Source organism: Mustela nivalis (genome assembly GCF_964662115.1).
Source record: "Mustela nivalis genome assembly, chromosome: 18".
Lineage (NCBI taxonomy): Eukaryota > Metazoa > Chordata > Mammalia > Carnivora > Mustelidae > Mustela > Mustela nivalis.
The window spans coordinates 20,692,687-20,705,058 of NC_139037.1; positions in this window are offsets into that span (position 1 = coordinate 20,692,687).

Genomic DNA, 12,372 nt, shown 5'->3' on the forward strand with positions numbered 1-12,372 from the left:
CCAATAATTTGTTCGCATTAAAATGACTTCATGGTTTTACAGAGTTTTCCAAGATTCATTTTATGTGCCACACAACTGTTTGAAACTTGGAATATGATGCCTTTGGCTTAATTATTTTAAATCATTCTGTAACTTTTATGTAACATAATAAATGTGAACTTTATTTGCTTCTAGGGAAAAAGTTAAATTTGCATGCATTCATAACTAACGAAAGTACAAAGTAATTAACACTTTTCAATGCTTTCTGATAAGTGCAGCCATAACATAGCAATTAAGCCCTCAAAATCCACAAAGAAGATACAGGAAATTATAGTCTTTAAATTCTATATTAAAATTTGGAAATCTGTTTTAGGTGTCTGTAGAGTATATATGTATGTGTATTAGGTAGAGAAGAAAGTTCAATTTAGTTTAAAGTTTTAATTAGGGAACCTACAATCAGGAAGTACTGAATCAATTGTTTAAAATGTGCAATTTTGATTTGAGTGATTTTTACCAGTAAGATATGTTAGCATTCTGGGGTGCCTGGGCGGCTCAGTGGGTTAAGCCTCTGCCTTCAGCTCAGGTCATGATCCCAGGGGCCTGGGATCGAGTCCCGCATTGGGCTCTCTGCTCAGCAGGGAGCCTGCTTCTCCTCATCTCTCTCTCTGTCTGTCTCTCTGCCTATTTGTGATCTCTCAAATAAATAAATAAATAAAATCTTAAAAAAAAAAAAGATATGTTAGCATTCTTAATTAAATATGGAAGAACTAAAACCCTGAAAGCAATTTAACATGTATAAAATGTCCCCTCCAAAACCCATCCCACTTCTCTGTTTTAATGTGTAATCAGGAGTCAGGAAGTTTTATAAGTACAGTAAGTTATAAATTGCATCTAATTAGATATTACAAATATTTAGTCTTACTAGATTAAAAAAATGGTGTTAAGATTTTTATTGTGTTTAGTATAATTTTGTTATCATTTATCTAAAATGTTACATGTGGTCTAGTTGGTAAATTAATAGCACAACAATAACCCGGGGCTCTGAATTTGATTGCAGTGGGTGAGTGGATCCTATGGCAAATACTGATGATTTACTACTCACTCATGAATTTTATTATTTACCCCCTGATCATGAGGTTAAAGTGCTATCTATTCAATTTCTCTTCATCTCTCTTATTACAGACTGTAGTATGACCAAGTTGTATCATGTTAGTATGTCAAAATTATAGCATTATAAAATAATAACAAAATTTTTATCAATATGATAAATTTATAACTTGAAATCAGTTTTTTTTAAGGAAATGAAATAAGCCTATGATTTTAATGGTGCTATCATAGTAAATATAGACAGGATTTTTTTCTTTTTAAAGTTAATTTATTTCTGGCATTATAATTTTAATTGTGTGGCCTTGAACAGTGGATAAATTTCTCTGTGCCTCATTTTCTCACCTATATACTGCAGATATTGATGATACCTTGAGTTGTAAAGAGAATAGGATATTTTAATAAAAGTACATTGGTTAGGCTGCCTAGCACTTAAAAAGTTCTGAGTAAATTTTATATAATACTGGGTTTTTTCTTTATTATTTTTACTCATTTTAGTAAATTCAAATAGAATTATTTCTCTCAATTATTTCTATTTCTCTAAATTATTATAATTAATCTACTAAAACTTAATCCCAGCCTTAGTCTATTTCATATATGGAAATAAGAAGAAATTTCCCCTAATGTGACAATGTGGAATGTTATTTTTTGGATGGGTTCCAAACTTTAGAATGGGAGCACCTGGGTAGCTCAGTCATTAAGCATCTGCCTTAATGGGTCATAATCCCAGTGTTTGGGGATGGAGCCCTGCATTGGGTTCCCTGCTCTACCACGAACCTGCTTCTCTCTCTCACGCTCCCCCTGCATGTGTTCCTTCTTTGTCTTTCTCTCTGCCAAATAAATAAATAAAATCTTTAAAAACAAACAAATGAACAAACTTTAGAATGTAATTGTTAAAGATGGCAATATATTTAAATTATAAAAAGTGTACATATACTTGATATTATATATATGTGATTATGTATATATGTACATGTATATATGTATGCATAAATGTGTATGTGTTTATAAACACATGTATATACACAGACATTATAACCTTTTCAGGACTTGTATCTGCTGATTGGACAATTTCTTCTGCTCTCCTCCCCAGTTAAGTGGGAGGAGAAGTTGCTATGCAGGGAGAGCAGGAGAGGTACCAACACATCTTCTCAAAGGCGGTTTCTAGTAATCCATTTATGTGGAATATTGAAAAGGTCAATGTAATACAGCATGCTCTCTAATTCTTTGAAAATATGAGGCATTAAAATTCTGATGCCTCATTCAAGGTTGTAATGAGAACATAACACAAATTGAACCTATTATTTTGACAGTGATAGTAATGAGAATGGGAAATGAAATAAACTTAATGATATTGCAAGTGACTTTTTTATTTCAAAATATCCTAACTTCCTTGCTATCTGTTTTGCAAAGGGAAACCATAATATACATACACATACTAAGTTCTTTAAAATAAATGTACCCCATGAAAGAGTAGAACAATGGGATAATTTAAACACTAAAAAAAATGTTTATTGCTTGTGTAAAATCAAACTCATGGGAGACCTCTATTTTCCTTTAATGCTGATTCTCATCTTAGGGCAAATTTTTAGTTTTCAAAATAAAAGCAACAAGGGCTTATATAAAATTATAGAACTTTGAGCTGTAAAAATGAAAAATATGTTAAGTCTGTGTAAATCAGGTGAAGAAATAAGTTGAGAGAAATCCTTCAATCTATGGTGATGGCAGAGATGAGAACTCCATTGTAGTTCCCATCTTGTTCCTCATTCATCTCCATTTCCAAGTAATTGTTGGCTGTCTACCATGGCTGTCAGCAACCACCCTGTCTTCTTTCCATTCATAAAATTAAAAATGAATAAATCAATAAAATAGAAATGCTGCTGCTTCTAAAAAGAAAAAAAGGAATTTTGTGAGAATTTTGCAGCTTTGGAAAGGCAAAGACAATCTATTCTTCCCTTATAATGTCCTTAAGAATTATGAACTATTTGGTTTTTCCAGAAGTGTTAGCTGAATACAGATAAGGATATCTGCTGATGAGTTTGATCAATGCTGAAAACAAAATTGGATTTATTTATGCCCAAAATATACTTTAGGTTTAGGCTGAAGGATGTCACTAATCAAAATCAGCTGGCCTCTGCACATAGCTAAGATGCGAAGAATGTCCCTAGGTATGTCTTCTGTACACATACTTTTGTGCTTTGTAACTTTTCATTTCAGCTTAAGCCAAGGTTAAATAAGTAAACTTTTTTACTCATGAATGAGGAGGGACAATACTTCTTACTTGTTCAAATCAAAGATCCTTTTTATTCTTTTACTCTTGTCATATAAAGTCATAATTTTATTTATTGTCTTATTCTATGTATACTGGGTACCAAACTGCTGTGAACATTGATTCAAAAAGTGAGCAAAAGCAGCCATAAAGTACTACATTAATAGAAGTTAAATTATTACAGTGATAAGTGTTATACAGGAGAGTTACAAGGAATGATGAAACTGTATCTTAGGGCAATTCATATACTGCTGTAAGGCTAGGACAGTGGCTGGCAAATAGTGGGCCCTTCGTGAAGTTTTGTTGAATGAATTTGACCTGATCAGGAATGGCCTACATAAGGAATTCCTGCTTCAATTCTGCTCTGGGGTTGAGGGAAGTTAATGAGTGGAGAGTTCAGGGCAGGGGTTCTGTGGTGCTGAGTTCCAGGAAGTAAGAGAAGGCCAGTGTTTCTAAGATCTAAGGAAATTACGTGATAACATAAATTATACACATGTGTGTATGCACATATGTACATATACACATAACACATACACATTGTCTATACATATATATGCATACACATATTGAATGAAATATATTGAATATATTCATATTTATATACTCAATATAATTTTATATATAATTTAATATTCATATATTCTATATATAGAGAGAGATCTAACAAAAGATAAACTGAAGTAGGGAACTAGATAGGGATAAGATTGTATAAGGCACTGTGGGCCTATAAAAGGAGAATATCCCAAAGATAATGGGTAGCCTTTAAAGTATTCTAAATGGGGACAGAAACGAGTGACCTCATCAGTTTTATCTCTCTGCTTTTAGATATTAATCCATGGGAATACTTTCAATCCAAACTTCTAACTCACTTAAAGTTACCACCATTCAGTGCTAAATTGAAAAATTCTGTACCATTAGTTTTGGACATTTAGGATAGGATCTAAAGGCTTAAAAGGAACCTGGGATCTCTATGTAAACTTTGCCCCAAATACATTGAATATAAGAAAGAGTGAAGAACTTTGGGAAGTAGGAAGTGGGGCTAGAAGAACCTAGAAGGTAAAAGTGATCTTGAATCCTGGATAGAATGATATAACCTAAGACTTGGAGATTGAGAAGCTGGTACTGGATGAATATGCTTAAATGGCCACAGAAAGTGGAGAATCACAACCAAGAATATGTACCAGCCTTGCTTGTATTCAGTGTAGAATAGAGGCAATTTATAACTGAATTAAATCAGAAAACTCATGAAATTAAAACCATGAGGGGGTGATACAAAGAAAAAAAAATCTCTTATTCCATTATATTGGGTAGTATGTCAGAGGCAAGTATATACTTAATTATGCATAAGAATATTATCAGATAATACAATCAATTATTGATTAATGCATTCATTAAGAATATTATCAAATGCTTAACAGGTTCTAAAAACACCAGTGAGCTAAACACATTTTGTGCTCCTAATTATCACACCCTGCTATAGTCTGTCATGTTTTGCCTCTTCAATTGAGAATAATCCCTTTAAGTAATTTAAATTAATAAGCCCTATTCTACTAGTACTCCCACAGTGTAATACAATCCTAGAAAATGAGAGGTTAAAATAGTCTTTTTGTTTAGGCTGAATCTGAACTTTGTACACATACAACTCTCCTACCCTCAAGTCTCTTTAGTCAGACTTGCTCTAAAGGGATTCCAAGCAGTGCTGATGGAGGACTATATTATAATCCAGAGTTGATTGTGTAATATTAGGCCAAAGATCTTTACATAACCTAAGCCTATGACAAATGGTCCATTTCCAAGAAACAGGCCAGGGGAAAGCTGGGGATGCGTTCAGAACTCTGCTAGATCCCTAAGTTTCAGCAAGGAACTCTATCCTGCAGAGTACTTCAGATCTCTCTTCAGTCAGACTTGCTTTGAAGTTTACCATGGTATTTTTAAGCCTGTCATCTAGTGCACCCTGAAGTTACCTATCAACCCACATGTTGAACTTGCCACAACTCAAAAAATTGTTCTATAATTTGTTGAGACCCCCTGATTCTATTTATGGAAAAATTCCATACATAGGTTATGTTAGGATCTTTGGCCAAACATCACACAATCGACTCTGGATTATAATATAGCCTGCCATCAGCACTTCTTGGAATCCCTTTTGTGGGAGGAAGAGCTTTCAACATGTGTGATTCTTTTGGGTATTCACATTGGCCAGAGTGGAATCCCAAGCAGAATGCTTCATTGGATATTGTTTATGACTGTGCTGGTTTCACTTCATTCTTAATATTCTCCCTTTCACTTGTGATCCACATCGTACTTCCAATGAGCTTTGTTACTGAACTTTTCAGATCTGCATGTAAATGGCCCTATTCTAGTTTCTGCCTCTCTCTCTATGACTAACTTATTAGACTACTCTTATCCTGTACCATAGATAAATAAAAATTACTTATGTATACACATACATGTTTGTGGATACATGTGTATATGCATATGTACAAACACATTCTCTCTCTCACACACACAAAATAGGATGCAGAAGAAGTTATTTTAAATATTTTTCTTTTCTAAAAAAAATTTATTTATTTATTTATTTGACAGACAGAGATCACAAGTAGGCAGGGAGGCAGGCAGAGAGAAAGGGAAGCAGACTCCCTGCTGAGCAAGGAGCCAGATGCGGGGCTCAATCCAGGACCCTGAGATCAGGATCTGAACCGAAGGCAGAGGCTTAACCCACTGAGCCACCCAGGCACCCTAAATATGTTTTCTGTAGGAATATATTTTTTTAAAAAAACTTTAACGTTTTGATTAAACTCTGAATGATATGAGAGTCTAAAATGACCCCTGTCCTGGAGGGGCCATCGAGCATCTTGGGGTTAAGTGTTGAACAGAGGGTTGGGTAGGATGATGATTGAAATGTTCTGGAGTGAGAGATGTACTGTCAGTTTGACAGTTCATTTCATGATCAGCTGAAACTTTTACTTTCTATTGATGAACTTGGTATTGGACAGCCCCAGACCTAGTGCCACAATAGTCCTCAGGTCACTTTTGTCAAACGTGCAGCAGCGGGGCGCCTGGGTGGCTTAGTGGGTTAAGCCTATGCTTTCGGATTGGGTCATGATCTCGGGGTCCTGGGATCAAGCCCTGCATTGGGCTCTCTGCTCAGCGGGGAGCCTTCTTCCCCCTCTCTCTCTCTGCCTGCCTCTCTGCCTACTTGTGATCTCTGTCTGTCATATAAATAAATAAAATCTTAAAAAAAAAAAAGTGCAGCAGTCTACAAAGAGGGAGGCTTGTATCCTAACCCTAGTTCTGCAATTCTCTTTGAAAGATACTAGACAAACCTATTTCATTCAGTGTCCTTGGATTAAACTCTTCATTGAGTAGGTTGGATTTTCCTCCTTCCCAAATGTTGGTCTCTAATCAAAGAAGCTAAAAAGAGATTTTCTGGACCTGCCCTATACCACTTGAATCAAAATATCTAGGAGTGGAGCCAGAAAGTCAGCATTTTTAGAGTAGGTCCTCCAGATTGTAACATAAAGCCCAGTCTAGGATTTACTATGCTATAACAAGGCTGTGTCAATGTTGTCTGAGTCTCCATCACCAAGGACTTCTTGCATTTACTCTTTAGCCTTAATCTGTATTTACACCTGGCAGTTAGCAGTTATTGTTTCTTTTTTTTTTTCCTTTTCTTCTTCTTCTTCTCCTTCTTCTTTTTTAATCTTGAATGCTATTAGCTCTGCTTGCGAAATACTCTGTTCACTTTTGCCTATTTAACTTGTACTATATTTTCATTTTTAACTTGGTATTTCTTCCTGTCTAAAGTCAAGACATGGTTAGAAACATCATGCATGTATCACACAATACCCTCTATCCCACAGTCTTTCCATTTACTCTTTACTATCTGTGTACCTATTTATTACCCTATGTACATTTTAAAGATAATTGTTTATTTGTATCCCTCAATCTGAGAGCCAGTGCTATCTATATCTTATTCAACACTATATCCTAAACTCTTATTAGGAGGCCCAGAACAAATTTATTAATGCTTTAATGGCTTGTTTGTGATATCATGTATATACACATCATAAATATATATACATATATACATCTATATATACACATTTATATACATATGTATTATAATCAACTAAAGTTTTTGCTCAGCATGAAGAGATCTATGTAATTACTGATATGATTTAAGACAAGAGAAGAAAAGAATGTGATTTTTCAGTTTTGTCCCATAATGATATTTATTTTTTAAATATCTATCTATTTATTTATTTATTTATTTATTTGACAAAGAGAGACAGTGAGAAAAGGAACACAAGCAGGGAAAGTGGGAGAGGGAGAAGAAGTCTTCCCATGGAACAGGGAGCCCGATGCAAAGCTTGATCCCAGAAGCTAGGGATCATGACCTGACCCCCCCATTAATGATATTTAAAATGATATTTAAAAAAAAATCTTTAAAAATTATAAGATAGTTTTTAGAGCTGTAACTGCCTCTGTGGACCTCTGAGTTTCCAGAGAGGCACAGTATGGGAACCAGTGAATCACCCAAGTCTTAGTTCTCTTCTAGGGATAAAAATCTTATGATGTTATCTTTCTATGAGGGAGTTATTGTTTTATTTTATTTTATTATGAGAGAGAGCATGAGCAGGGGCTCAATCTCATCATGCCGAGATCATGACCTGAGCTGAAATCAAGTCAGACACTTAACCAATTGAGCCAACCAGATATCCCCTTACTCATTCTAGTTTTTGCCCTCTATTTTATATTGTCTTCATGTGTCTATCCCATAATAGGACCTGGACGTACATAACACCAAACAACAAAGAAAATTCAGTAACCTTCTAGTCCACATTCCTGGTTTCACAGATAAGTTAAACGAGGTTCTAATATTATAAGTGACTGCCTTAAGATCACAGAATCACTTAATACCACTGAAATTAGACCAGGATTTCTTAATTTGGCACTACTGACATTTGGGGCTAGATTATTCTTTGTTTGGGGGGGCATCCTGTACATTGTATGAATACAAATATGTGTATTTATCAGCAACTTTGGCCTATACCCACTAGATGACAGTAGCACTCACTTGGTGACACATGCAAATATCTCTTTACCAAATATACTCTGGGGAGCAAAATCACCCCTGAATGGGAATCACTGCTCTTGAGGGTCTAATAAATGAATTTCTCTTTCTTTTCATTTTGACCCATCCCCTCACCTACTGCCACCAACCCAACTTGGAATTAGTATGCCTCCATCAGGAACAAATTACAACATGATTTCCTTTCCACAGAAGTCAGAGTATGGTAGATTAAAGATGGCTGCAAATTGTGGGGGTGGGCTCAACAAATAATGTACCCCTGAAGATGTTGCCTAAATGACAAGGTTAAGTCAGTCAGAGACCAGAGCTTCCTCTGCTTTTACATCCCTCCAGAACTCTCTGGTAGTGGCCCTGCCCCTTTAACAGTTTACTGAATAATCAATGAAATCTGATACTTCAGAGCCTATTTTTCAAATAGGTAAGGAATGGCAATTCCTGTTCTCATCAAAATGACTGGGAAAAAAAAAATCCCCCACAAAATTGCCCGTTGAGCATAAAGCATTCTGCTTGTTGATTTCAGATACATTCATCTCAATTCAACTTGTTCTAATGATGACCTGATGTTTACGTGAGGTTGTAACTCTGTTGTGGAGACGAATTTGTCATTCATTTTTAAAGTTTTCAGAATTGTGAAAGGAAGTGGTTCCTATAAAACACTTTCATCCACTGACAACTCATGCACCCATTCACTGAAGAATGTACTCTGTACTGAGTGTCCTGCTATGTGTTCTGGTGATTAGAAGATATAATAATACAATAATGAAGGGGACATGACTGAACTCAAAGAGTCATAGCCAAGAAAGAAAAACAGACACAGTAAGTGTCCAGTGTGACAACTGTTATGATAGAAGCCGCTTCTAAGTGCTGAATGTAACATATGACAACCGAGACCTGAAATATGACTGGCACACAAAGGAATAGGTTATATTCTGTGCTGGCCACATATCATGTGTAAAGGCAGAGAAGTGTTAGCGCATTCTTCTTTATTTGAATGGCCAGAAGATATCCAGCATAAAATAATGAACATAAGAATGTAATGATAAATTGTAGAGTAGAGGAATATTAGGGGGACAGCCAAGGAAAATGTCCTGGTTCCAGATAGATAAAGATTTTCTATTTCAAGGAGAATGTGTGTTTTTTTTGTAACAATGAGAAATCACTAGAGTTTTAAGCAAGTATGTGACATGATAGATCCAGAGCTTATAAAATCATTCTGAGGATGTTAAAAGCAACACCACATTAAAAAAAAAAAAAAAAAAAAACCCTAGCATAATAGATAAGAATAAGATGACAAAAAGCTAAAGTAGAGAGGAAACAGCAGATGGGAAGAGACTAGGCAGAAAAGGACAATAGGGTGGGGAGGTGGGAAAAATATAGGGAAAAAAATCTAAGGATGAACTGATGGAATTTGGTTGCTACTCAGACATTAGGATAAAAGAACAGGGAGCATGGAACAGCAATAGAACAGGACAGGTGGAGGACCAAAGGAGAGAATAAATAATTTAATTCTGGCCATGGTCATTTTGAGGAACCTGTGAAATATTTAGTTTTAGATGCTTGATGGAAACATCTAAAATTCATGGGAGAAATCTCAACTAGAGACAAAGATGTAGATACTGACAAAGATAGAAAGGGATGAAAAACATAACCTCCAACAGGAAAAGAGCAACAAGAACAAAGGGCAATAGAATGGTGCAATAAAGCTCAACAGCTTCCATGTAAAAGAGTTTTTTTTTTCCCCATTGGATATGTAGAATTCCCACCACAGGGCTTTTTGGTCATTACGTTTCTTTGCCTGGAAACTCTGTTGTTCCCTTGAGAAAAATGTTATTTTTTTTACCAGCTTCAAGTTTTCAATATTATCCATAAATAAGTAGATCCCTCTTATTCTGTCACTGAAACTTTTCGAATTCCACCATAGAATTATCTAAATGAGTAATTATATAGTGAATCATTTCTTTACTCAAGCATTGTCCATCTCTTCTAACAGATTGCAAGCTTCTTGAGACCATGGGCCACCGGGATTTTATTTATTGATACATCCCCATTGTGTGGCAGGGTGGCTAAGTAGAGTGGTCCCTCAAATATTGGGTGAAAGGGTTGGTGAATATTGGGCATATAAACTATTAAATAGGCCTAACCCAGTTTGGAGCATGGTGTAAGGATTGGTCATTTCTTTGATACCAAGAGATATCCTGAGATTAAGTCTGCCAAATTTGATTTCTTAACTTCAGATTTGACATTCTTTTTTTCCTCCCCTTTCTCTTCCAGGAATCCATAAGCAAAGCCTGTAGCCTTGGGAGAGACATTTGTTTTATTCTTATTGTTGCACCATAGATTCCCTTCTTAGCTGAGAAAAAGGTCCTAAGCACCAAATATTATCAACGAATAAGGAATACTTGTTGCAGAAGAGGAGTTGTACTTTTTAGTGAAATTATGCAGCTGCAATCTTGTGACATTAAACTCAGTTCCTAAATGTCACTACATATAAGAAAGTTCAGACTTTGTAGAATAAAGTCAGTCAGTCCTGTCTTTCTAAAAGACATTAGATATATTAGATGGTCCAAAGAAAAGTTGATCTTTTTCATCTAATAGTTAGGAGAATCTAGATTCTTGCTGAAGACATCCTGGGCTATAAAACCCCATGATATGAATTTCTCACATCCTATGGACCCATCTCTTTCCCTCCATGGAAAATCCTGATACACAATGCTCACTTTACTCTTCTTTGTCTTCATTATATCAACTACCTATTTTAACACTACTGTATCAATGACTTTATCTGCCTGTCCTACTAATGCTACTCTGATTTATTTAGAAACATAAAAACTGGCACAACTCATAAATAAAATTATTGTACATGAACTGATTTCTAAATACTGCTTCTAAATACTGCTCCTTCGTTTCCCTTAGGTGTTAATTGAAAACCATTTTTTAACCCTTGTTGGTAGTCACACGAGTTAAACAAAATGCTCCAAGAAAAGGCCTATGTGATATTATAGATAACTGATACATGCAAAAATCTCTTCCTCCTTAATGATGCATTAAGTTTGAGTTAGTGTGTAATCTGTCCCATTTGTAATGACATTTTAAACATTAATTCTAAGTGTAGCCTATAGTGTGCTCTTGGGTACTCATTAAATACCCAATAGTTATGAAATTCAATTAGCAACATTTAGGCAATGAGCTTATCTCTCATGAATCCAATTTATTGCCTCGTATCTTGGCCACTATTTGCTCTCCCTTATTTACCCAAGACATCAAGGACATGGATACTTAAGCCAAGCTCTCTAAGCCATATTTCAGATCGGCTGTCACAGACCTCCACATTTAACTTACTCTATAAGCCTCATAACTATATCTATGTAATGAACATTTTCTCAAATCCTTTATGCTCTAGACCTGAGCTAAATGATTAGGATTAAAGGTAAATCAGATGTAATTCCTGTAGACCAGGTATAGACCAAAACTGTCATCTTTTCTTTACATCTTCCCTTTTGTAATGAAGTAAATTTATACCCATTTTATAAATAGGAAAACTGTGGCACAGAGAAGTTAAAAAGACTAACAACAACGTTTCACAGAGAAGATTCTAAGGTAGTCTTCTTAATCCCAAATGACATTTTTTTGTAACTCCATGGAGAACAATCCAGTCCTAGGTTCATGCTGAAGAAAGGGTAGGAGTTGAAGTTTTCCTAACAAAAAAGCAGTAAAGTAAAAGATTCTTCTTGATTACTCCAAGCTCAGAAAAACTCCAACTCTAAGTTCACCAGAAAAGGTGAAAAAAAGTTTATAGGAAATGGTTTTTTTTATTTATTCATATTTTAATTAGTCTATTAGCATGTAGAGGTAATGCACTTTAACGGGACCTTGGCAGGAAAAGTACATTTTAAACAATAAGAAACCAGGAAAAACATTGAACATA